This window comes from Micropterus dolomieu, linkage group LG13 (genome assembly GCF_021292245.1).
Source record: "Micropterus dolomieu isolate WLL.071019.BEF.003 ecotype Adirondacks linkage group LG13, ASM2129224v1, whole genome shotgun sequence".
NCBI lineage: Eukaryota > Metazoa > Chordata > Actinopteri > Centrarchiformes > Centrarchidae > Micropterus > Micropterus dolomieu.
This window is the reverse complement of record NC_060162.1, coordinates 16,050,176-16,073,129: the sequence shown is the minus strand read 5'-3', so window position 1 is coordinate 16,073,129 and position 22,954 is coordinate 16,050,176.

The window sequence follows — 22,954 nt, the reverse complement described above, 5'->3', positions numbered from 1 at the left end:
AAGGCACAAGCTCTTCCTTGACTGTTTTCAGTCTGTGTTTTTAGTTTTTATGGCACAAAATGGCAGTTGGGCTTAAAAAGCCAAACATTAATTTTTTTTGTCTGGACCAATTAATGTGAAAATTAACAATTTCCTAATCCTAAGGCACTCTTGATAATCTTACAAGACACACACTAGCGTGCCATGGCATACTGGTTGAGAAACAATGCCCTAGGCTAAGGGTCCCTGGACTTTACTTTGAGAAGTAGCTCACCTACTTTTAGGCTTGTTCTAAGGTTGTTACACATAATTTGTATATACTCTGTGCTGTGTCTTCTGATCAGAAATTAAAGCGAGTTAATACAAACAAACAAACTTGTACTTATTTCCTCACCCAATGAGAATCGATAAGAGAATCGATAAGGAATCGGATCGATAAGCAATGTCCATAATGTAATCGGAATCGTTGAAATCTTATCAATTCTCATCCCTAGTGCTGAGCATGACTTTTTATTTTTCTATCCCTCCAAGAGACCAACTTCATTCATGATCGGTCGCCATATGGTCTACTGACAGTTGCAGATACAATCACACGCACGCACTTGCCCACAGACAGAGAGAGATGTACTATAGGCCTTTTCCTCAATCACCTGCGGTTGTTAACAAAGAATTGTAGGTGAAAAAGTAAAACATACAACTGACAATGAAAGTCGAAAGCGGACAGATAGCAGCCTGTATGTGTCTGTCGCTGTATGATACAGCAAGAGACAAACTTAAAAGCGCGGTGCAAGCTGGTGTGTGTGCGGCATTGTGCGGCACAGAACTGTAGGTGCTTGTGCGAATCTCCACATGCCAAAATTGAAAACTGAATACCAATCCAATAAAGGAATAGTCGAATATTCGGGTCCAGCCCTACTGCACTGGCTTCCAAATCTCTCTCATTGTCATGTTTAAGGTTATAGTTAGCTTCTATTTCTCACCCATTATTGGATTCACTGCATTTGTGTAAATTTGACTTGTCTTTAGGTAGTTGCAGCTTGATGGACTATTTTAGAATTACATTGGTAGAACTGTTACACTATATGGCTTGATGTGCTGTAAAAATATTTGCATCATAATCATTATTTTGATTGTCAATCTGTAGGGCTAGACCCGAATATTTGATCGTTGGGTACACATTCGATTTTCAATTTTGGGATTCGAATATTGATTTTTTTTCCCACACGTCTGACATCCACCCACAGTAGTGAACGTAATACTCCAGTTCACATCAAAGGGAAAACAAAATGAAGCACTTCACTCTGTGGGTGGTCATCCCGTCTCTCCTTGGACCCCCGTCCGGTTAATATCGTACCGTGATCTGTTCTGGACCTGCTCAGCTCAGGCTCTCACATCTCTGGACTCTCTCCTACAGTTCCCTCCTGCTCTGCACTGCAGCCACCAACCTGGTTCTGAGCATCTAGTCTTCCAGTCTGCCTCATTTTTTTCAATTTCTCTGCTCAATTTCCGATCACTTCAACACCGCAATAAATATTTCTCTTTTATCCAACTCCAGTCTCCTCCCTCTCTTGCACTTGGGACTACTAGCCTAGCTGCGAGAAAAGTTAAACACAACCTTTTGGTAATAATAATGTGTTATTATATAGCCTACAGGTAAATAAGAAACGAAGCGCTGAAATTAGGGACAAATCCACACTTTTCCCAAACCTCCCATGACTTGACCTTTGTGTCTTTGAACAGGGCAAACTTTTAAAAAATTTGTAACCCATGTGTAACAAAGAAGAAACAGACATCAGAACATGGCTGGCAAGTGACCCTAGAGGGCACAGGCATGTGCCCACTATTGAGGACAATAGGTCTAAGTTGAGCAGAATGAAGTATACAGTGCAGGTGTCCCAAAACCTAAGGTCACCATATGAGGACACAGGATTTTAAGAGGCTAAGTTTAGTTGAAGCTAAAGGCATAAGCAGTCTAGTTAAAAACTTAAATGAATATTGTTGTTAGGTCATTGTGTAGGTTTACTGTTGGAAGGAAGTATCCCACTGCTGCAACTCAGCAAGTAAACACTCAAAGACTACCTTCTAAAAATACTTATGATATGTTTTTTGGCTTGTCTAAGTCAGACTGCTGAAGCCTCATAATCGGAATCAGCTTTATTTGCCATTTATGTGTACACATACGAGGAATTTGACTCTGGATTGTACATTGCTCACGATGTGCTTACTTATACAATAATACAATAATAAAATCAAACACAGTTTACAGTATAGATAATATACACACTATAAACAACAACAACATAGACAGACTGAGACAATAGTGCAATGAGCATAGTGCAAAGGATGCAGGAGTGAATTATTATTATTATTATTATTATTATGTACATGTCAGAGGTGGATGTGATATACAGGTACACACACACATACATGCATACATGTACACATTGCTAAGTATTATGTGCAGGTGTTATGTACTTGAGGTACGTGGATTTGGTATACAGTATATACAGTATGACAATATAACAGTATGAACAGCTCTGAAATAGAGAATGATGAATAAATAATAAGTGGAAACCAGTAAACAGGTGGCTGATTAGAGACAGAGTTAATGGATTATTGCACAAGAATTGTTCCTGACACCGTGAGTCAGAAATCAGCTGATCATCAGAGTGATGGCTCGTGGGAAGAAACTGTTCCTGAGTCTGTTGGTTTTGGCGTACAGTGCTCTGTAGCACCTACCAGAGGGGAGAAGCTGGAACAGGTTGTGTCCGGGGTGAGAAGGATCTGCAGTGATGTTTCCTGCCCGTATCCTGACTCTGGTAATGTATAAGTCCTGAATGGTGGGCAGGTTGGCATCGATGATCTTTTCTGCATTCCTGACTGTCCGTTGCAGTCTGTCCTTGTCCTATTTGATGGCAGATCCAAAGAAGACAGTGATGGACGTGCAGAGGACAGACTGGATTATAGCAGTGTAGAAGTGGATCAGCAGCTCCTTAGGCAGGTTGCGCTTCCTGAGCTGGCGCAGGAAGTACATCTTGATGATGGAGTCCGTGTTGGGCTCCCACTTTAGGTTCTAGGAAATAGTGGATCCCAGAAACCTGAAGGATTCTACAGCAGACACAGGACTGTTTCTAATGAACTTTAGAATTTTGTCCTCATTCTCTTATAGTTGAATCAGGTAAAGAAAGCGTTATAGAGTTAGTATAGACAGAAGGAATCATAACATTTTGGCATGTGAGTATTGTATCAAGACAGGCTTGGAAAAAATAAAAAATATGCTTTTAAGTGTGTGGGGGGCACCGATGACCATACAGTGCTAGCTTTCTTTTATAATAATCCTCAGAATTGGATTGTTTGTATTTTGACAGAGACAGAGAAGATGAGTATTCTGGGATGCCCATGGCTGTAAGGATGCATTCATGTGCTCCTTGGATGGTCCCATTTCCTAAGTTGTGAAGTTGTTCTTCCGACATCAGTGTGTTCACGTGCTTTTAAGTCAGAATGTGGAAACAACATAGACAATGCTACAAAGATGTGTTGGATTGTCATTGTCATCAAAGTAAGTTGTCCAAGTTGAAGTTTTTACTGCACCAGGACATTACCTGAAACCATTAAAATATTGATTGTACTGCAAATATTGCTATTATTTATATTTCCTAATTAATCTAGGTCTAAGGTCTAGGTGGAGAACCTCACCTTTTCTGTTTAAGTTTAATAAAACTATACAAGAAACCTTTGAGAATACGTTAGCCACAAGGTGGCACAGTAGTACAACACTGCAGAAATGGTGCGTCACTGTGATGTGACAGAAAAGAAAGTGAAAGAGAGAAATAGCCTTAGATTACAGTCTATGTTCCTCATTTTATTAACTGTACTGCTTAATCTATGGTTAAATGGTAGGTCAGATGATATCTTTCAGCTCATATTCTGTTGGGAAGTGTCACTGACCACTGAGTGAAGCCCAGTTGAAATCCAAATATCTTCCTTGTCATTACTGACTGTGTTTATGGGTGTGAATCACTGACTGCGTAGGCGGTCCATTTTAAAACAGTATACCATGGTGTGAAAACAAATAAACAATCTTTTCATTGTGCCTTTGGTGTGGTATTACATTTCGGAACATGTACCTATTCACAACAGCAGATGGAGTGAGTGAGCCAGTTAGACTACTTTAAGAGAGTGAGTCATTGACTTGTAGCTTTAATGTTGCTAGGTTAATGAGTTAATGAGTTTCTGTCCAGCTGTAATTTGTCTGCTAATTAGTACCAAAAGTGTCCAGTAAGTCCAATTTAACACATTTTTTTGCTATCAATTAATAGCAAGTAGAACTAAGTGGAAAAGGTCCCTACGTCTTGCTACTGCAAAAATAACTATGAAGCATCAAGAAGCATTGCGTCACACAATAGTCCTGTTTGAGAATAACAGCTTACAGTCAAGGAAAAACTTTCTGTTTCCCAGAACTGCCCTTTTCCAGTAAAGGACCTGACAGGAGAGCCCATGAATGAACTACAGAGTGAAGCATGAAGCCAGGAGAGAAACCAGGGTTGCCTTCTAGCTGTAAATAACATACAGGGACAAGCTACAGAAAGGTGATGTTTATGCTACTAAAATGCTAACTAGCATACTGTAACTTCACAACTTCGGATACTTCCTTTAGTACACTTACATGTAGTACTCTTTGATAAAGGTTTGTTTGAGTAAAAACGTGTGCAAACTTGGCAAATTAACATGTAAGCTGATCTACTAACGGTGTGCATGGAGAATGACGTCTTCCAAAAGTGCAAGATAACACCTGTTATTCATTTATTACTTTTGCCTTAATGAATATGCAATTTGGGGCATTTAAATTTTATTGTGTAAAGTAATGGTAATTACTACACGCAATGTGATCTAACAAGGCTAAAAGCAATTTCATGTGAGTTCAATAGCATCTGTATTTAATACGTTTGAAAGGAAGGTTATCGTTGCGAGGAGGAGGTACAGGAGTAATGAAAGAAGACGTAGAGAAATTAAAAATATTCGATAATATTATTCTATATCCAATATATTGAAATAAAATTATTTTATTTATTCAATAAATTATATGAATTGAATTGTTTTTTTTTTTTGTATTTTCCTTGAGGCTTTGGCAATACTGTTGTATTAACAGTCAAAAAGCAAACTACCACACATAGCATAAGTAATGTAAATGTTCTGTACAGCACCTTTCAAGTCTTTTCAACCACTCAAAGCGCTTTTACACTACATCCGCATTCACACACTGAATAAGTGCTCAAACAGAAACTAACATTCACACACTCAACCACCAGGGGCAATTCAGGGTTCAGCCAATGGACACTTCGACATGCAGCCTGGGGGAGCCGGGATTGAACCTCCGACCTTCTGATTAACAGCCAACTTGCTCTACCTCCTGAGCCACAGCCGCCCTTAGCCATTAGGAATGGGAATATGGATTGTGCCATTGCTAGACACTACAAAGAGAAAAACCATGGTTCAGCCACTTCCCTTAAATTTATTGGCATTGAAAGATTGAGTCCTAATCCAAGAGGGGGTAACCTGATTAACCATCTTTTAAGAATGGAAGCTTTTTGGATTCTTGGATTGAACACGATTGAGCCTCATGGACTTAATCATTCCTGTGATGTAGATTACTATATATCTTTCTCTGAGGTGTGTTTTACCTTCAGGGAAAGTTGAGATACAGTACATAGTGTCCTGTCCTCCCCTTAAGGTGTATATGACAGAGGTAGGATCTACGGGCTATTTGCCTTATGATACTTACTGTATGAGTTCCTGTAATGATCTAATGCTGGTGACTTATGTACAGTATATATGTATTGATGTTTTTTGATCTGTTTGGATACTAATCACATTCTTGCTGTTTTAATTATAAGATTTTGTATAAGATGTTGATTTTATAAATGTTTATACATGAGAAAAATGTCATAGAAAAAATGGAATGCACTGGTCATATGACCTACACAGTGTCTATTTAGCACACCTGTGAGTGTTTGTAATTTCACTGTGTGAGCCTGAAGAAGCAATGGGCGAAACGCATTGCTCACAATAAATGCAGCAAAGTCAGATCAGTGTGCAGTAGTTTGTTTTTTGACTTTTCATAGCAAACCTCCTGCTATCTACCAGCACCTGGTTGTTGTTGCTGTGTTTGGGGAATTTCTTGTTTTATTGCCCACTGTTGTATTAACATTCATACCTAAAAAGCAAATTTTGTTTCGACCTGACTTCTTTTCTCCGTGAGATGGAAGAATTTAGAAAGTTGCGTTGTTAACAGCGTGCCGGTCATAATAGCGACACAATCCATTATAGGTATCAGAGATAGAATGGAGCGTTGGGGGGTACAGGGCCAGGGACAGGAGGTCGTGAAGCGACCAGGCACAATGCAGACAGTCGGTGATTGTTCCCTCTGGCTGGATGAAGCACAATCTGCTGGCATAAAATCATTTAACCAGGAAAAGTTACTTTTGAATATAAAATTATTCAACTTTAGGGGGCGCAGTGGAAAACCTGATCCTCCCTGTACCTCGCACTCTCTGTGGATTGTCTATTATATTTTTTCTAGAGCCCAAGAATCCAATCAGTTCCTATAATCAGTACTCCTGCCATGTATCAATTAGTGTGTGGCAATTTAATTGAACACCAAATAATTTAGGAACATGCACCATTTGAGCACAAAATCATTCAAACTAAAATAATAGGATCAGTAGGAACCAGTAGTTTATATTAAGCTTTAGTGCTTTTCAAGACAAACCGGACATGAGTCGGGACAACTGCTCGTAATTCAGGACGTCTGGTCACCCTAGTTAATAAGTTCACGTTAACTGTGATAATAACTGTGATGCTAATTTTAGCTAGCGAAAAACAGGCTTAGACAAGATATACAGCTGACTCCTTTGATTGTCTTTTAGTACAACCAAATGTTGAACGTGACATTTTTAGGCAACCAAAGTGTTCCATTTAACTTTCATTAACTGAAACATGTAAATGCTCTGGATAGTGCCTTTCTTTTCTTTGCAACCACTCAAAGCACTTTTTACTCTAGATTGCATTTACCCATTTACACACATTCACACACTTAGCCTAAGTGCTCAAACAGAAACTAACATTCACACGCATTCATACACCAATGGAACAGCCATAGGCTGGGGATTGGACTGCTGATCTTCCAATTAGCGGGCAACCCGCTCTACCTCCTGAGCCACAGCTGCCCCAAAACACTCTGAAAGGGTCAAAGTTCTTTGACTGACAGCTCTCAAAAAAAAGTTAACTGCTCATTAAATGCAGCACCGTTAGATGGACGCAGTGTTGAGTCACCTCTATCCTGGTTGACAGGTGGCCCTGGTAGCGACTAGTCAATCACAGGATAACCACGCCTTAAAGCATACTCTGCTTTATTGTCTATTTTCCTCTAAATGGGACCATAATTTACAAAATGAACATCATGCTGTTTTGCAGAAGACTTGAAAGTAGCGACTGAGACCATAAACTCATTAGGAAAGTTGTTTACTGTGGTAATAAATAAAGTGAATCAGTTTGCCAATTTGCCAGTCACTGAGCTCACCGAACAATCAGCGGCCAATCAGCGTTTCTGGTGTAGTTTCACATCATTTCCCGTGTCACTTTTCACATGTTTTTTTGACAAAACGTGGTTTGGAGACAAGTCGTCAGGTGAAAGTCATTGTCAATTCGTGTAGTGTGTGACCCCCTATCGTCGATCAGTCACGTAATGTGAACACGACTTCAAGGCTCCCGTTACAAGACAGCAAGTTGTGTCGAAGGTAAATGTTGTGTAGTCTGCACGAGCCTTAAGTCCAATGCAATCAGACTTCTTTTTGCAGCCACTGGAGTCGCCCCTTGATGGCCTTCAGAAAGAAGTTAGGTCTAAGCCACTTCCACATTGGGTTCACTTTTCAGACCTGGAGGTTTCCCCTTTTGTAGCTACCAGATATGTTCGGCTTGGCAGATCTGCTTGGGTCCCGGTAAAACTGGATCATATTTTATGGAGTTTCTTTAAAGCAGGGGTGACCGAACTGCGGCTCGTGGGCCAACTGCAGTGGAGTGGATTTTTTAAAATAAACTAAAATATGGCTTGAGCTTATTTCTAATCTTCAACTACTACTTGACCTTCAATGATCGATTATAGTGGATGAAAACATTTACTTCAGTTGATTAAACATGGCGGAACTGAAAAGACGGAAGATAGCGAGTGAATGCCAAACATTTCAGAATCTGGCCTGTGACTCCTTTTATTTTCCTGCAGGTGGATGGGCATGTCCGTGTGCTGTGCCTGGAGCAGATCATGAACAGATGACTGTATAAGGACATCCTTATCTAGCTGATGTCAGCTAGGCAGGAAAGTGCTCTGAAACCTAGTATTCAGGGCAGTCTGAAGCCTGAGAATTTTGCTCACAAGGATTACTTTTACATCCGATTATCTCATTAGTTTAAACTTCGGCCATGAACATCAAACATTTTAACATTATAAATATGACAAAAAAGGCATTTGGCATTTGAAAGTAGCATTTCAATTAGGAGATGAATGAATGAATGAATGAAATTATAATGTAAACTTACTGGACTGTGTTATTTTTTGCATAAAATGATCTTTCACCTGAGTGGGGCCTGTAGGGAGTGGTTGGTGGATCAGGAACGTAGCCAAATCTAACTGTAGTTAGATAATTTAGTACTTGACAAGGTGACTTTCACCTTTGTTTCTAAACTACGATTAAAAGAAGAAAACAATGAATGTTTGATTGTTGCCCAGTCTGTGCTTCCAAAGCAAAACAGAAACAACTTATTGATTTCTGAGAAATACAGAAAAAGGACTGCACTAAGTCCTTTACAGATGAGGAAATACCAGTTGGTCAACACATTTTATAGACTGAAGACTTTTTTTAAGCACTTCTTCAGATTTCCAATGTAAATATTAATTGAGATTTTTGATCAAGAAAATAAGCTCTGTATAATGATGTGAAATACTACAATTTCCATGTAGCAACAATTAGTAAAGGAAAAGCTTTGTGCTGTAAAAACAAAATGTGAGGGGCTTTGGGTATATATATAAACTACATATATTATTTTGAAATTGAATGCTGTGTCTGAAAAAAGCATCAGATCTTTTTACTCTACCACAAGCCCTGTGAAAATGTCAGAAGTACAAAGAAATAGATGGGAAGCAACAGGAAAAGAAAGTTTATTATGCTTTAAGTGGGAGTCTGTAATAAATTCAATTTTTTATTATTATTATAAGAGGATAAATCAAGGCTAAAATGATTAAAAGGGTTAGGTTAGATCATGATAGTGATAAAGCAAAAGAGGCATTTTTAGACTGGTGTAATGAAGTAGGGCAGAAGGGCAGATTGCCCAGAATTTGGAAGCCAGTAAGCCTATTAATTATAGGTGGATTGCTTAGCTGAAATCGCATCTTTGTAATCTTTGTGAAGTAATGGAACATATGACAACGAAAAGACTTAAAGAGGCTGGAAATGAATCATGTCTTTAAGTGGGGCCATGAAATGGAGGGTCACCATGGAAATGGAGATAAATAGAAGATGAACTGGGAAATGGTTACAGCTGGGTTCTTGATGTGGATGGAAACTAGGATTTGATATGGAAGAGTTGGTTATTTATAAAAAAGAACTGATTCACAATTCAGGTATTCAGGACAGGGTATGAAGAATGTTCTCATCTTATATTTTCAGTGGTAATGTGAAATAGTCATAGCTGACTATATAGGAGTCCAAAAACATACTGTTAAAAGTAGTTCTTTTAGCTTGAAATGAACCCATACTCTGGACACTTCCTGTCTTTTTCTATGGCCTGTCTCTTCATCCCTCACTATTTTCTCTCTCTTCCTCAGTTTTGCAATCCGCACCATTAAATAATGTCATCTTCACTTGTCCACAGTTTAAGGGTGTTGTGCCACAGTCTGATTTTTGGAGTCCTCTGACTTTCAAGAACAAGTATTGCGATATTCTATATTTTTCTTATTGTCAGTGAAGCAATGAACTGATCCTACAGACAGGTATTGTTTGTGTATTTTAAAGCCTGCTTATAGCTGTTGTACAAAAATATATATTTGTCCAACGCTGAAAATGGTCCACCAACAATTTCGCTATATACTCATGTATATGAGTTATATTCACTAAATACTACAGTGTCTAGCTATTTAAGTAAATTACTGAGCCTTTAAAAAAAATCAAGGTTGTAAGTTTTAGTGGCATCTAGTGGTAAGGGTTGAGAATTGCAACCAGGTGCATTCACGTGCTGCTCGGATGGTCCTATTTCCCAAGTTGCGAAGTCGTTCTTCCAACTTTAGTGTGTGTTCATGTGCTCTTAAGTGGGAATGTGGAATCAACATGGATGCTACTACAAAGATGTGTTGGATTAGCATGATCAGAGCATATAAATTCTGTACACTTTATTTCTCTTTTTGCAATAAAGATTTAAGGAGGAAAAAAAGATTCTGATTATTCCAACACCTTATGAATAAGTTACTGCTTATTCCTCCCTTTTCAAGCACGGAGGAGAAGCTACGGTGGCAGACAAGCTCGGCTCTTGTGCTAAATAATATGTGTGGGCCTCCATTTGTCCAAATTTCATCTATTTTCTTACTTCTAACAAACCAGTCTACGACTACTACTACTAACATTACTTGTTCTTCTTCTTCATACGTTTTCAACGTAGGGACGAAATGCGCTATGTAGAGCCTTTTGTCAGTATAGCTACTGTAGAAAGATACATTGTAATTAGCATGCAGCGCAACTGAGTGAAGCACCATCAAAAACAAATGTAAAACTGATAAAGCATTAATATCAAGTCACTCTTGTGCAGCGCTGGACTGCCGCACCCACACTCTCATGTCAAAAGTGAAAATGAGTGTTAGCCTAATGATTACAACTTTGATAAGAGAATGAAGAGGGACTGTCCTTCTAGGCACAAGAAGAGAAAAAACTTGAGAGTGAACTGCGGGAACAGTAATTAGGTAAACTTGTGTTCTCTCCTCTCAAAGTCTGATGTCCGCAGATAAAAGTAATGTTAATGTGCAGTGAATATCTCTCTGTCTTTCTGTCCTGCTAACCCAAATGAGCAGCATATCTCGTCTGTCTGTGTTTGGTTGCTTGCCAGACTGTGTCTGATGAATGTTAGAGTGAAATACAACTTTTTATTATGGTATTTATACACTGCAGCTCGGAAACGATGATCGCGTTGCGCGTGGAAATGCATTTATATGCGTGTGCACGAAATGAAACTCGAACATTCCAGCAAGAAACATCTGTGGGACCAATCCAGATAGGATGTGATGGCCCACCTCATAGCCGCACATCATTTGAAAACAAGAAGTTATTATTTGCCTCTCAGTCAAGATTTAGTTACAACTCTGGACTAATGAAAGATGAAAAATAATGAATTTTAAAATGCTGATTAGCTGGGCAGACTAAATAATATGGATGCACATCTACATCACATATGCAGCCAAGTCTGAGTATAAATAGTATTATATATTTAAAAATGTATTGAAGGAAACCTGGGTGTTTGTAGTAAGAGAATTGCGGTGTCCGGTGTGACTGTGCTGCAGACCGGCATTGTTTTTGCATTGTGAGTCGCAGCCAGTTTGTGGTCCAGTGATAACGTAGCTGGTAAAGTTTTTCAATATGAACATTTAAAAACTGAAGCCAACCTTGCTCAGTTTGGGACTGTGAGCTGCACTTTATCAGACATGCTGAAGTTAACATGTACGTGGATTTGTATTTGGTAAAATTTCTGTGTATTTAGTTAGTTTAGGTCTCTACCTCCTTGTTTCATCCTAACGTACAGTCCCAAACTGAGTCTATCAGATGGTCTGAAGGGGATACTACTACAACAGCAGAACAATAACGCAGGGTAATCCCCCGCACAGTGTTGGAAATATCCACTTGTCCTCTTGCGACTCAGTTTTCCTTATTTTGATTCACTGTAACTTATGATGCTGTATTTAAACATGTCCTGAGTGAATTTAAAAAGATAAGTTGCTTTTTTTAGACCAATAGATTTGAATGTAATGTACTTTTTACTCTTGATATTTTTAAAACTGGGTACTTTTTTACTTTTAGTTGAGTAGTATTATACTCATTGACTTTGTCTTTTACTTGAGTAGTATTATCCTGCATGATTTTTGCTTTTACTTGAGTAACATTTTTTGTGTGGTTTCTGTACTATTACTTAAGTATGAAAATAAAGTGCTTCTTCCACCACTGGTTATTTCCGAATTGCAAAGAAGTAGAATAAACTAAACCATAAGTAGGAGTAAAGACAAATCAACTAAAGGAGTCTTAGAGATGAGTCAGTTCCCTTAACCAGGTCAGGTCTTCATCTGGATGACCCACACAATTTCTTTGAAGGCAACAACTACAAGAACACAATAATTTGACACCTGTGACTGATGCAGAGCAACTTTGGCTTCACAGCCTTAACCCCTCTCTGAGCTGCATTAGTATTACAAGGGCAGGCCAGTGATTAGATTTTATGCACATGCACACTGACATGTCAGTCAGTCCTGAAAGTGATTTACTCAAGGATCATAGCAAATCAGGGTCATGCTTTATTTCCTCTATACAAGACAATGAAGATTGAATCTCATGGAAAAGTGACACACCAACTCACTCATAAAACAGCAGATGCACAGAGCCTCACAGTCTATCAATAAGTGAAATACACTGTGTGTTTTTGTATAGTAGGCATGACAGGAAATGACAGGTGGAGCACTCTTCCCAATCCTACGCCATTCCACCAACGTCTGGACGTTTCTTGTTATAAGGTGATATGTTTGTATGTTTTAATGACGTGAAAATATCTGTTTTAACATGAAAAGCACACAACCTCCTCTCCACCTTGGAAACCTGGAAAGGGGCAGACTACAGAAGCATACTGGAGGCCAAACTCATATCCTGCCACCAACAGAATCAATGAGTATGGAGTATTTCAGTATGCAGTAGGAGAAATAGCAATACAGTTGTACTGCCGTAGTGTTCTGGTGATCATTGACCATATTGGGTGTTGAACTAGGAGTGCCAGCACACTCTGAGTCTCTTTGTCTGTCTCCGTCCACCAGTCTGACAATTTATGTTCCAGTCTAGTCTAGTCCAACACTGCAGATGGCACTTGGCTGGACTTCCAGGCTGGCAGGCCTACTATTGCTGCAGAGGGTTGGGGGTGTAAGTTTATATATTTGCTTTTGTTTGTATTTTCAATGCGTTCCTTTGTGCGGAATGTGATGTCAAATTGTTGAATGTGTTTCTCAATTTGATTGTGTCTTATTTATCTGCAGTATAATGTGTTCTCCCCAGTCGCAATACGTTGAGGTCTCTCAAGATGCACCGGTCTGGTTGTAACATTGAGTTAATTGGTATGAAAAGCATAGCTGTTGATGTTTAGTGATATAATCCAGTGAGTTGTATTGGTGATCACTGTCGACCCTGAAGAGCCTGATTTGTTCATGCCTAACACTCAATACAGAAAATATGTAAACTGGTATAATGTATTATTGGTTTATTTTCCTAATGTTACTCAGCTGTTCACATCTAGTGAGGTTTTAAACATTGAAGTAAGTTCGTACCCTTATCATGGGGATTTTATTGAACGAATGGATTTCGGTTTTAAATTTATGAAGGCTGGTGTGACCGAGCCCTAACCCCCTGTCTTATTTTTATGATTCAGTCCACAAGCGGTCTGCCATGTGCTATCACACCCAACCTCTGCTGTTAAAAATCAGTCACATTTAAACCCTTTGCCTCAGCAGAGGAATGTTGGCCCACATCTTATCAAATGCCCAAAAGCACTGAGAGATGGACTTGATCAAGGCTCACAAAAGGCCTGGTAAGGTAGGCCTATGTTTTCATTACTTTTAGGCTGCTGCAGAGAGTGCAGGTTTTCATAACAGCATAGCAAATACAGTTACCGTGTCAGGACAGACATTGTTCTGGTGTTAATAAAACAAAAGAGAGGTTCAATCTTGAGCGGACTCCACCATGGGAGCGTTGGAGGCTGTAGTGATACTACACTTTGTTACTGAAATTATGAATAATAATATTTGGAAATATTATTTCATAAGCACTTGTTATAAAGGGGGCACCACCTGAATCGCTGTCCGCCCAAGGCCTTGGGGATAGCGGGTGTAGCACTTCACCTGGTTCACTTCTCCAGTGCTGCATCTCTGCTCTGCTGACCGCTGATTTTGCTGTGTGTGTGTCTGTGTAGGAGCTGACGGAAAGCAGAATTTCTGTGATTTCAACACAGATTTGTTGTTCACAATGTAACCGTAGCATTATCACGGAGAAAGTATGATGCGTTGATAATGAGTGTACTACATCCTTTTGGATTTTAAAGCCTCAGAGACGCAGGACGCATACCTGTAACTTAACTGCAGCTAGTCTGTAGCCGATGACAACGCTGACAAAGGAACTCTACTTTGGGGACTGGTTCCAGGGATCCTGCAATGTCACACCTTCCCCTTGGTTGTATGGACAGTAGCTGGATTTGTGGTGCGTTCAAGCACAATAAATTATATTTGTTGTCTAGGTACTCTTTGGGCTTTGTGCTCAGTCCCTCCTGTCCATGCTGTATACCCATAATTGCAACCCCTGACATGTAGACAACTCTGTTGTGAATTTTGTGGACGACATAACCATCAGACTTTATATCGGGAGGAAATCAATCAATGATTAAAACCACTTAGAAGGTCAGTGGTACCCATCTTAAGGTCTATACATAATTTTTGTATATAACTTTTGCTTTATGTAAGACATAAACAGAACTACAACTTAATCTCGTTATACAACACTGTGTCATAAAATGATAAATAAATCTACTTTGTATATCATATTGACTACACTTCAAAGATATGTAGTGGATACTGGCATTGCATTTTTAGCACAGACTAGTATAGCCAAAAAGCCACCAATCTGGACTCTCACTGAGAAATTAACACAATTAACATAAAAATAATTCACTATTTGGTAATATTTTATGTTTTAGTCTGTCATGGGACTAACAATGGCTGCATTAGATACAAGTCCAGTTACTGGATCGATAAAACTACAACCAGCAATTACCAAGGAGTGCTGAAGAAGGGCTTGCGCAGTCTAGATTGGCTGTCAGATGGGTCAAAAAGAGATTTTGAAGATTTTGTTAGGAAAGCTCTAACTGACTAAAAGACAGATGGTTCACAGCAAATGTCAGGGAGCGGTTGATGATATCAGTCAAGAAATAGGGCAGATCGGCGGCGATGGAGGGGGAGAAGGGAGTGGGTTCAAGAGGGCAGAAGCTAAGTCCTCTTATGGGAATTTTTTAAGACTTAATTTAAGATGGCTTGAGGGAGACATTAAGCTCATGTTAGAGGGGTCAGAGGAGACAGTGACCAGAGGGTAGCCTGGGATATGAACCTCGGCTGTCATCACTCTCTTTGTGTAGTGAACAGAGTGAGGAGGAGTAGTGCTGAGACGAGAGGAAAGGTTAGCGACGAGCTCCTGTGGGTTTAGGAGCAGGAGACTGGAAGTGGTCAGTTTGTCAGCAGAGAGGCAGAGAGGAGATGAGATACTTAAACTCTTCCAAGTAAGCCAGACTTATGTTTTTTTCCCCTAGCTGCCCGAAGGCATGTCCATTTGATTTACCAGGTGGTTTACAGCCAAGGAGCAGGTGGGAGCAGATAGACAAGCTTAGAAGAAAAGGGAGAAGGTCCAGGAGGGCTAAGAGGGCAGGTATAAATGGTGAGGTCACTGAGGAGACACAGGAAGGAGTCATCTGGAAGGAGTAAAGTGAGGGGAGTTGAGGACAGGAGGAGAGAGAGAAATATCTGGTGGTGGTGAAGTGGGGGAAAAGACTTTAGAAGAGATCTTATAGAGTGGAGTGGAGAGGGAAATGAGTGCCAGTCAACAACACGGAAGGAAAGGGCTAGTGGCAAGGGCCTTCTTCTTTTCTCTTTTTTTAACTTTAAAACAATGTCTGAATGATTCAGGAGGCCCAGAAATAGACAGGGCCATGGAACATGCCAGGGATTATAGATATTAATTGTTTCAGAACTGTCATCATTGGGCCAAGAATTTTTATTTGTGCCCATGGTTGTTTGTGAACTACTTACATTTACAAGTACCCTCCATCCTTTTTCTTTATTAGATATTGGATGTCTCATTGCTGATGACAAATCTGAGTTTGGCATGGGCCCAGCTTAAATCTTACATCTATGGACAAAACTCTTTTGACATTTCCAAAATCTAAAAGTAAGCATTAAACCAACCTGTCAGAGTTATTGCTGTAAGTGAACTTAGATGGACCAATCCATCCATGCTCCTGATTTACTTACACTTAATATCAAAATCGGGGGTATTCAATTAGTATTAAAAGAGGTCCAGTTAGAGAAAATTTCCCGAAGCAAAGGTCCGGAACATCAAAACGACTAACTTGCGTTAACATCAACATATATGTTTTTAGTCAACAACTGACAATATTTCAACAATATTCACATCAAACTGGAGGGATAATAAATACGAACTACTCTAATAATGAATTCTAAACTATGTAAAGTGCCTAATTTTTAGAAAGAATTAAATAAAAAGTGTAGCTTGAAGTGATGAAGCGCAGTCTTAACCAATTTTATAATAAACACTTGACACATCTTAGCAAATGAACAGCTGTAATGCCTCCTTCTCTCTTTTATTCCTTTTACATAGCTACCACTTCCCTATTTTCTCTTGTTCAGTCAGAAACGTGAGCTCTAGCTTGTCTTGCTAGCTACGATTGGAGATCTATGAGATATTCTGTTTTTAAACTGCCCGTGGGAATCTGTACATTCTTGATTAAAAGCCATGTGAAATCTATTTTCTCTTTGGCCTCCTCTCTACGTGTGCGTTTCCAAAACGTCTCCGGTGTATCTCACTCGCGGACGTGGACTTGACTCGACTGCACAGATTTGATTGGCTGAGCAGTATCACATGAGATGATTAGAGCACATGCGATTGGTCTGTGAGTTTCCTGGGCCGCTAAGCCAGTAAATGCTAGCAAAGCTGCGCGGGTTAAAATAGAAACGCTCCGTCACGAGGTATTAAGTCTCAATAATAAATCGGCTGTAGGTCGGCGGTCCGGAGAGTAATACGGTCCGCCTATTAGTGACCTCTGATCTAAATGAACGTGGCACAATCCTGGTACCTGGATTTCATATCAGAACACATTGCATCATGCAGTATGACAAAAAGACACTTTATTTCGTGTCATATCCCCATGTCATACAATTTCTCCATACTATATCATATCATATCTCATTTGTTTTTTTTGTTGATCTATTTAAACTATTTGATTGGCAGATTTACTTTCCTAACTTTCTTATACAGCGTTATGACATGACCTGCGTTGGACATCATATTACTATTATTATTATAAAATCCCAAAATGTTCAGAGCAGAATTATCGCTCTTTGTCATATTTTCTAGAGCAAAGTAGTAGTCTTAAAGAAACATGCTTAAATAATATGTGCACAGTGTGTGTTTGGTATGGATGATGTCCTCTCTATTTCCTTCTATGACCTTGTACACCTTTTCTGTTGGAAGTCACCTGGTTTTCATTGTAAGGCGCCATTACATGCAATATGTTTTGTCCATAAGTTTTTAAATACATGTTGATTTGTTGATTGTTGTCATGCTATTGTTGATTCTGTGTCGTAAGAGTTCTCTCTCTTGTAGTCTCAATGTAGTGTAGGGTCTGTTTGTATCTGCATATTTTTCACTGCTTTTATCGTTTATAGTATTTCTATGTTTTTGTTCTTACAGGGGACCTATTATGCTTTTCCTTATTCTCTGTCTGATATTAAATGTTACAGTGTTGGATGTTCATACAAAACGAGTTCCAAATAACGAGGTGAATGCATGTAAAAGTAATCCCTGTTAGCAAAAAAGCTCAGACTTCAGACTGCTCTGAATACAAGTTTTCCAACATTTTTTTCTACTTTCCTGCCTGGCTGACTTCAGATCGAGAAGAGTCTATCTGTCGTCTCACATAATACATGACACACCCACTTTACTACACAACACACCTCATGAGATAACTTCCTGGATAAATTTACTTATTTTAACCCAAATTATAAATGTTTTCCCAAACCTAATCAAGTTGTTTTGGTGCCTAAACCAAACCAAACTGCAACCGTTTTAAGGGTGTGTCATGTATTAGGCGTCTCCTGTAGTACTGTGGACCCATAGATAGACTTGGTCAGATTGGCAGGTATTTCCTTATATGGTCATCTGCTCATAATCTGGAAGTCCAAAGCTCCTTTGCTCGTGGTGTAAACACTCCCCCTAGTGCTCAAACTCAGGGCTGGACTGGGACAAAAAATTGGCCCTGCATTTTTGTCCCAGTTGGCCCTCCGTAATTGATCAGACACCCCTCACCAATACGCCATCCTTGCAGTCCCTTTAAATATGTGTACCAACTTTTAAATTTACACAAACCACTATAAAGCTAAGTGTAAGTGCCGTGAATAAGTGTACCATTGCAAGTGGATCACTGTACACGCATTTAACTGACTCCCTGGTGAACAGGGGTGGCCATGGAGTACACAAGTACTTGTCAAAGAGAAAAAAAACTTTGCTAGAAGTCACAGTAACTTTTCAAATTATTATTAGATCCAGAATTGTTGGAATTCCCTGACAAAGTTGTGAAGTTTCGATAATAACATACTGGAAATATGCAAATAGCTGTTTATTCAATTAATGCATGAATCAAATGAAAATAAACATAAATGAAATAGTTTGTTCATTTTAGCAACATGCTACAGGTGTTGTATAACAACCCATATTATTCTGACTCATATTTATCAAGGGAACCCTTAGCTTAATAATCTTCATAATTTTATCATGATACATTTGGACCTTGGTCACTCAAAGCAGCGTGGGCTTAGCCAACACGATGCTGTTTTATAGCTAATGTTACAGTTAGTAAACTCAATAAAATATGATTTAGTGGCATCAAAATCAGTGAATAAAGTAAAAAAAGTTTTTTAACTTAACAGGTCTGCTAGACTGAGCCTACACCTACCTACACCAGCTCCCAGAAACACTGTCATCTACTGTAGGGGTGAGGACAAGGCAATTCGGGTTCACAGCACTGAGGCTCAATTCCAACGTCCCCCCTAAACCCTAAGCCCTGAACCCCCACAGACTTTACTGACATCACTTGCAAAGTGATTGAGTGCAAGAGGCTGCAAGGGCTCAAAATGCTGTAAACAGGAACGGGACAGCACTTTGCCACTTTATCACGTTACCTTGAGGGCGCTGAAACACGTTGCACACTTTTTATTTTATGTGTTTGCCTGATTTTTAAGTCCTGCAAGCTCTTGCCCTACAGAGTGGAGGAGAGGTAAATGTCAATATATATTTGTCAATAATCAATACACTATTGTTGGTCAAAACAACATCATTAAGCAAAAAGTAAAATAAATAGTTTGTAATAAGGTGATTGCATTCATCTGACTTCATGTGTTCTATGTACCATATTAAGTTAAGAAAACTTTCAACAATTTTAACATCAGCGTCGGTGTCGATGCTTGTTTGTTTACCGTTTTCTTCTTCTCGTATAACGTGGATTTGCCATGATTTTTCTCTCGCCTCCGGGCTTCCCCGTGTAACCCCCATGTTTCACGTCATACCGCTATGAACTGTGGGCAATTCCCTCAGCCAGAGTTTGCAGAAATGTGGAATTACGAAAAGGCTCTAAAAAGGGCTCAAAATGTCCGCGAGAGAGCCCTCGCGCACTTGACGATTTGACAGTGGGACAGCCCTAAGCCCTCACGGACTTCCCGGGAACGAGCCTCAAATTCTGTGAGTCTGTGAGGGTGGACATTGGGATTGGGCCTGGGTGTATAAAGAGAATTGGATGAGGATGAAGAGAGGATGAACTGAGAGTCTGTATAAAAGGCCATTATAGGATAAATAAGGATTTTATTGTAACTGAAAAAAATATAGAGCTATAAATTAGCATAATATACAACCCCAATTCCAATGAAGTTGGACATTTGCAAATCCTTTTCAACCTATATTCAATTTAATACACTACAAAGACAAGATATTTCATGTTCAAACTGATAAACTTTTGCAAATATTCACTCATTTTGAATTTGATGCCTGCAACATGTTCCAAAAAAGCTGGGACAGGGGCAACAAAAGACTGGGAAAGTTGAGGAATGCTCAAAAAACAGACTTAGGAACAATTTTTGTGCAATAACCCAGTAACTCTGCCTCTAATCAGCCACCTGTTTACTGGCTAACACTTATTATTTATTCACCATTCTCTATTTCAGTGCTGTTCATACTGTTATATTTTCATATTGTAGATACTGTATACCGATCCACCTACCTCAAGTCATTACTCCTGCACAAAATACTTATACTTATTTATTCCAGCATCCTTTGCACTATGCTTCATTGAACTGTTTACATGTGTACATGTATGCATGTATATGTACCTGTATATCACATCCACCTCCGACATACTCCTGCATCCTTTGGACTCTGCTCACTGCACTATTTGTCAATATGTCTATATTGTTTTTGTTCATAGTGTGTGTATTTGTGTTGTCTACACTGAAGTCTGTGTCTGATTTTATTTTATTTTTATTATTGTGATTTTGTGTTTTTGTATGAGTAAGCACATTGTGAGCAATGTACAATCCAGAGTCAAATTACTCGTATATGTACACATACCTGGCAATAAAGCTGATTCTGATTCTGATTCTGAAAAGATTCAGATAATATGGAGAAATCTCTGCACGTAAGCGGCAAGGCTGAAAACCAAAATTGAATGCCGAAAATTCGATCCCTCAGGCAGCACTGCATTAAAAATTGAATCATCAATGTGTAAAGAATATTACCACATGGGCTTAGGAACACTTCAGTAAACCATTGTCAGTTAACACAGTTCGTCACTACATCAACAAGTTGGCAAGTTAAAACTCTACCATGCAAAGCGAAAGCCATATATCAACAACACCCAGAAAAGTGTGCTGTGGTCTGACGAGTCCACATTTCAAATTGTTTTTGGAATTTATGGACGTCGTGTCCTCCAGGCCAAAGAGGAAAAGGGCCATCCGTATTGTTATCAGCACAAAGTTCAAAAGCCAGCATCTGTGATGGTATGGGGGTGTGTTAGTACCCAAGGCATGGGTAACTTGCACATCTTTGAAGGCACCATTAATGCTGAAGATGGAAAATGCTTTTCAGGGACGTCATTTATTTTAGCAAGACAATGCCGAGCCATATTCTGCACGTGTTACAACAGCGTGGCTTCGTAGTATAAGAGTGTGGGTACTAGACTGGCCTGACTGCAGTCCAGACCTGTCTCCAATTGAAAATGTGTGGTGCATTATGAAGCGCAAAATACGACAACGGAGACCCCAGACTGTTGACCAATTGAAGTTGTACATCAAGCAAGAATGGCAAAGAATTCCACCTACAAAGCCTCAACAATTAGTGTCCTCAGTTCCCAAATGCTTATTGTTGTTAAAAGGAAAGGTGATGTTACACAGTGGTAAACATGCCCCTATCCCAGCTTTTTTGGAATGTGTTGCACGCATCAAATTCAAAGTGAGTGAATATTTGCAAACAACTATAAAGTTTATCAGTTTGAACATTAAATATCTTGTCTTTGTGGTGTATTCAATTGAACATAGGTTGATAAGTATTTGCAAATCATTGTATTCTGTTGGTATTTACGTTTTACACAACGTCCCAACTTCACTGGAATTGGGGTTGTATTCCCTTTTTGTCTGTGCTTGCCTGCCGGGGGACAACAGATGAAAATGAGCTTTTCAGGCTTTTCAGGAATGTTATCAGTATGCACTATCCCTGTCAAATAAAGTAATAAACTGAACTAAACAGTAAATAATAAGACTATGAGGTATTTTAATTAGTAATAGTAAGTATAGTATTATTAGTATGATAATGTGTTACATACAGTTTAATTTTATTTGGTTCCCCTTTGTTGCATTTCATTTTAGACTTCCCTATTGGAGATGCAGTAATGGTAAAATAATCTAGAGTATTTGTACATGTGCATTGACTTAGTATGTCTGTAACTAAAGCAAACTAGACAAGTATAAGTCAATAAGTGACACCTATGTACATTTTTCCAGGCAATGAATTTCCAGTCTATTACTTCAAGCTGCTTAGCACCACCTTGTGACGAAACAGTCCTGAGAAAAACCCAGGCCCCACCAGATTACCAGTTGTACTTAAAGTGTCATTTACGGTTTCTTCCTGATTCATTCAAATAAATAGAGAACATTTCTATACCTCCTTTGATTTTTAGCAGCTATTCTTCCATCCTGTTACTCAGTGATTTTTTTGTTGGTAGCAACTCCTACCACATGACAGTCACAAGACATGATTTCAGCCGAACTCTCCCTTCTCAACAGTGGATTTTATTTATGTTCATCCCTCAAACAAACTGCCACTGTTGCTTAAATCAATCCACAAAAGAATACCCCCCATGACCAGAAGACATTTTTCACAAAGTGATGTAAATTAAGCTAAAATAAGTAAGATAAAATGAATGTTAGAGAAATTAAAAAGCAGTGCTTTAATGTTGTATGTGTGGTCCGTAGTCTGACGCACTGAAAGCCTTATAAATAATGTTTAAACATGAAAAATACCCTCACCACATGAGCGTAACTTAGAGCCATTAATGATGAAACTTATAACAGGATGATGTTTTTACCAAGCAGGCCATCCTGTTACAGTTTTCATCAAAGCTACTCTATAATTTCTTGTCTAAATGTCTTTCAGAAAACACATTGAGGTTTGTCAAAACCTCACTGTATAAATATAGCATTAATTAATATTTAATTTGTATGATAAGTGTGACGTTTAACTCTTTAAAGATTTAAAATTGCAGTTTATTTGGGGCTCTGATAGACCCTCTCAGCAGACATGTTGTCTCAGCT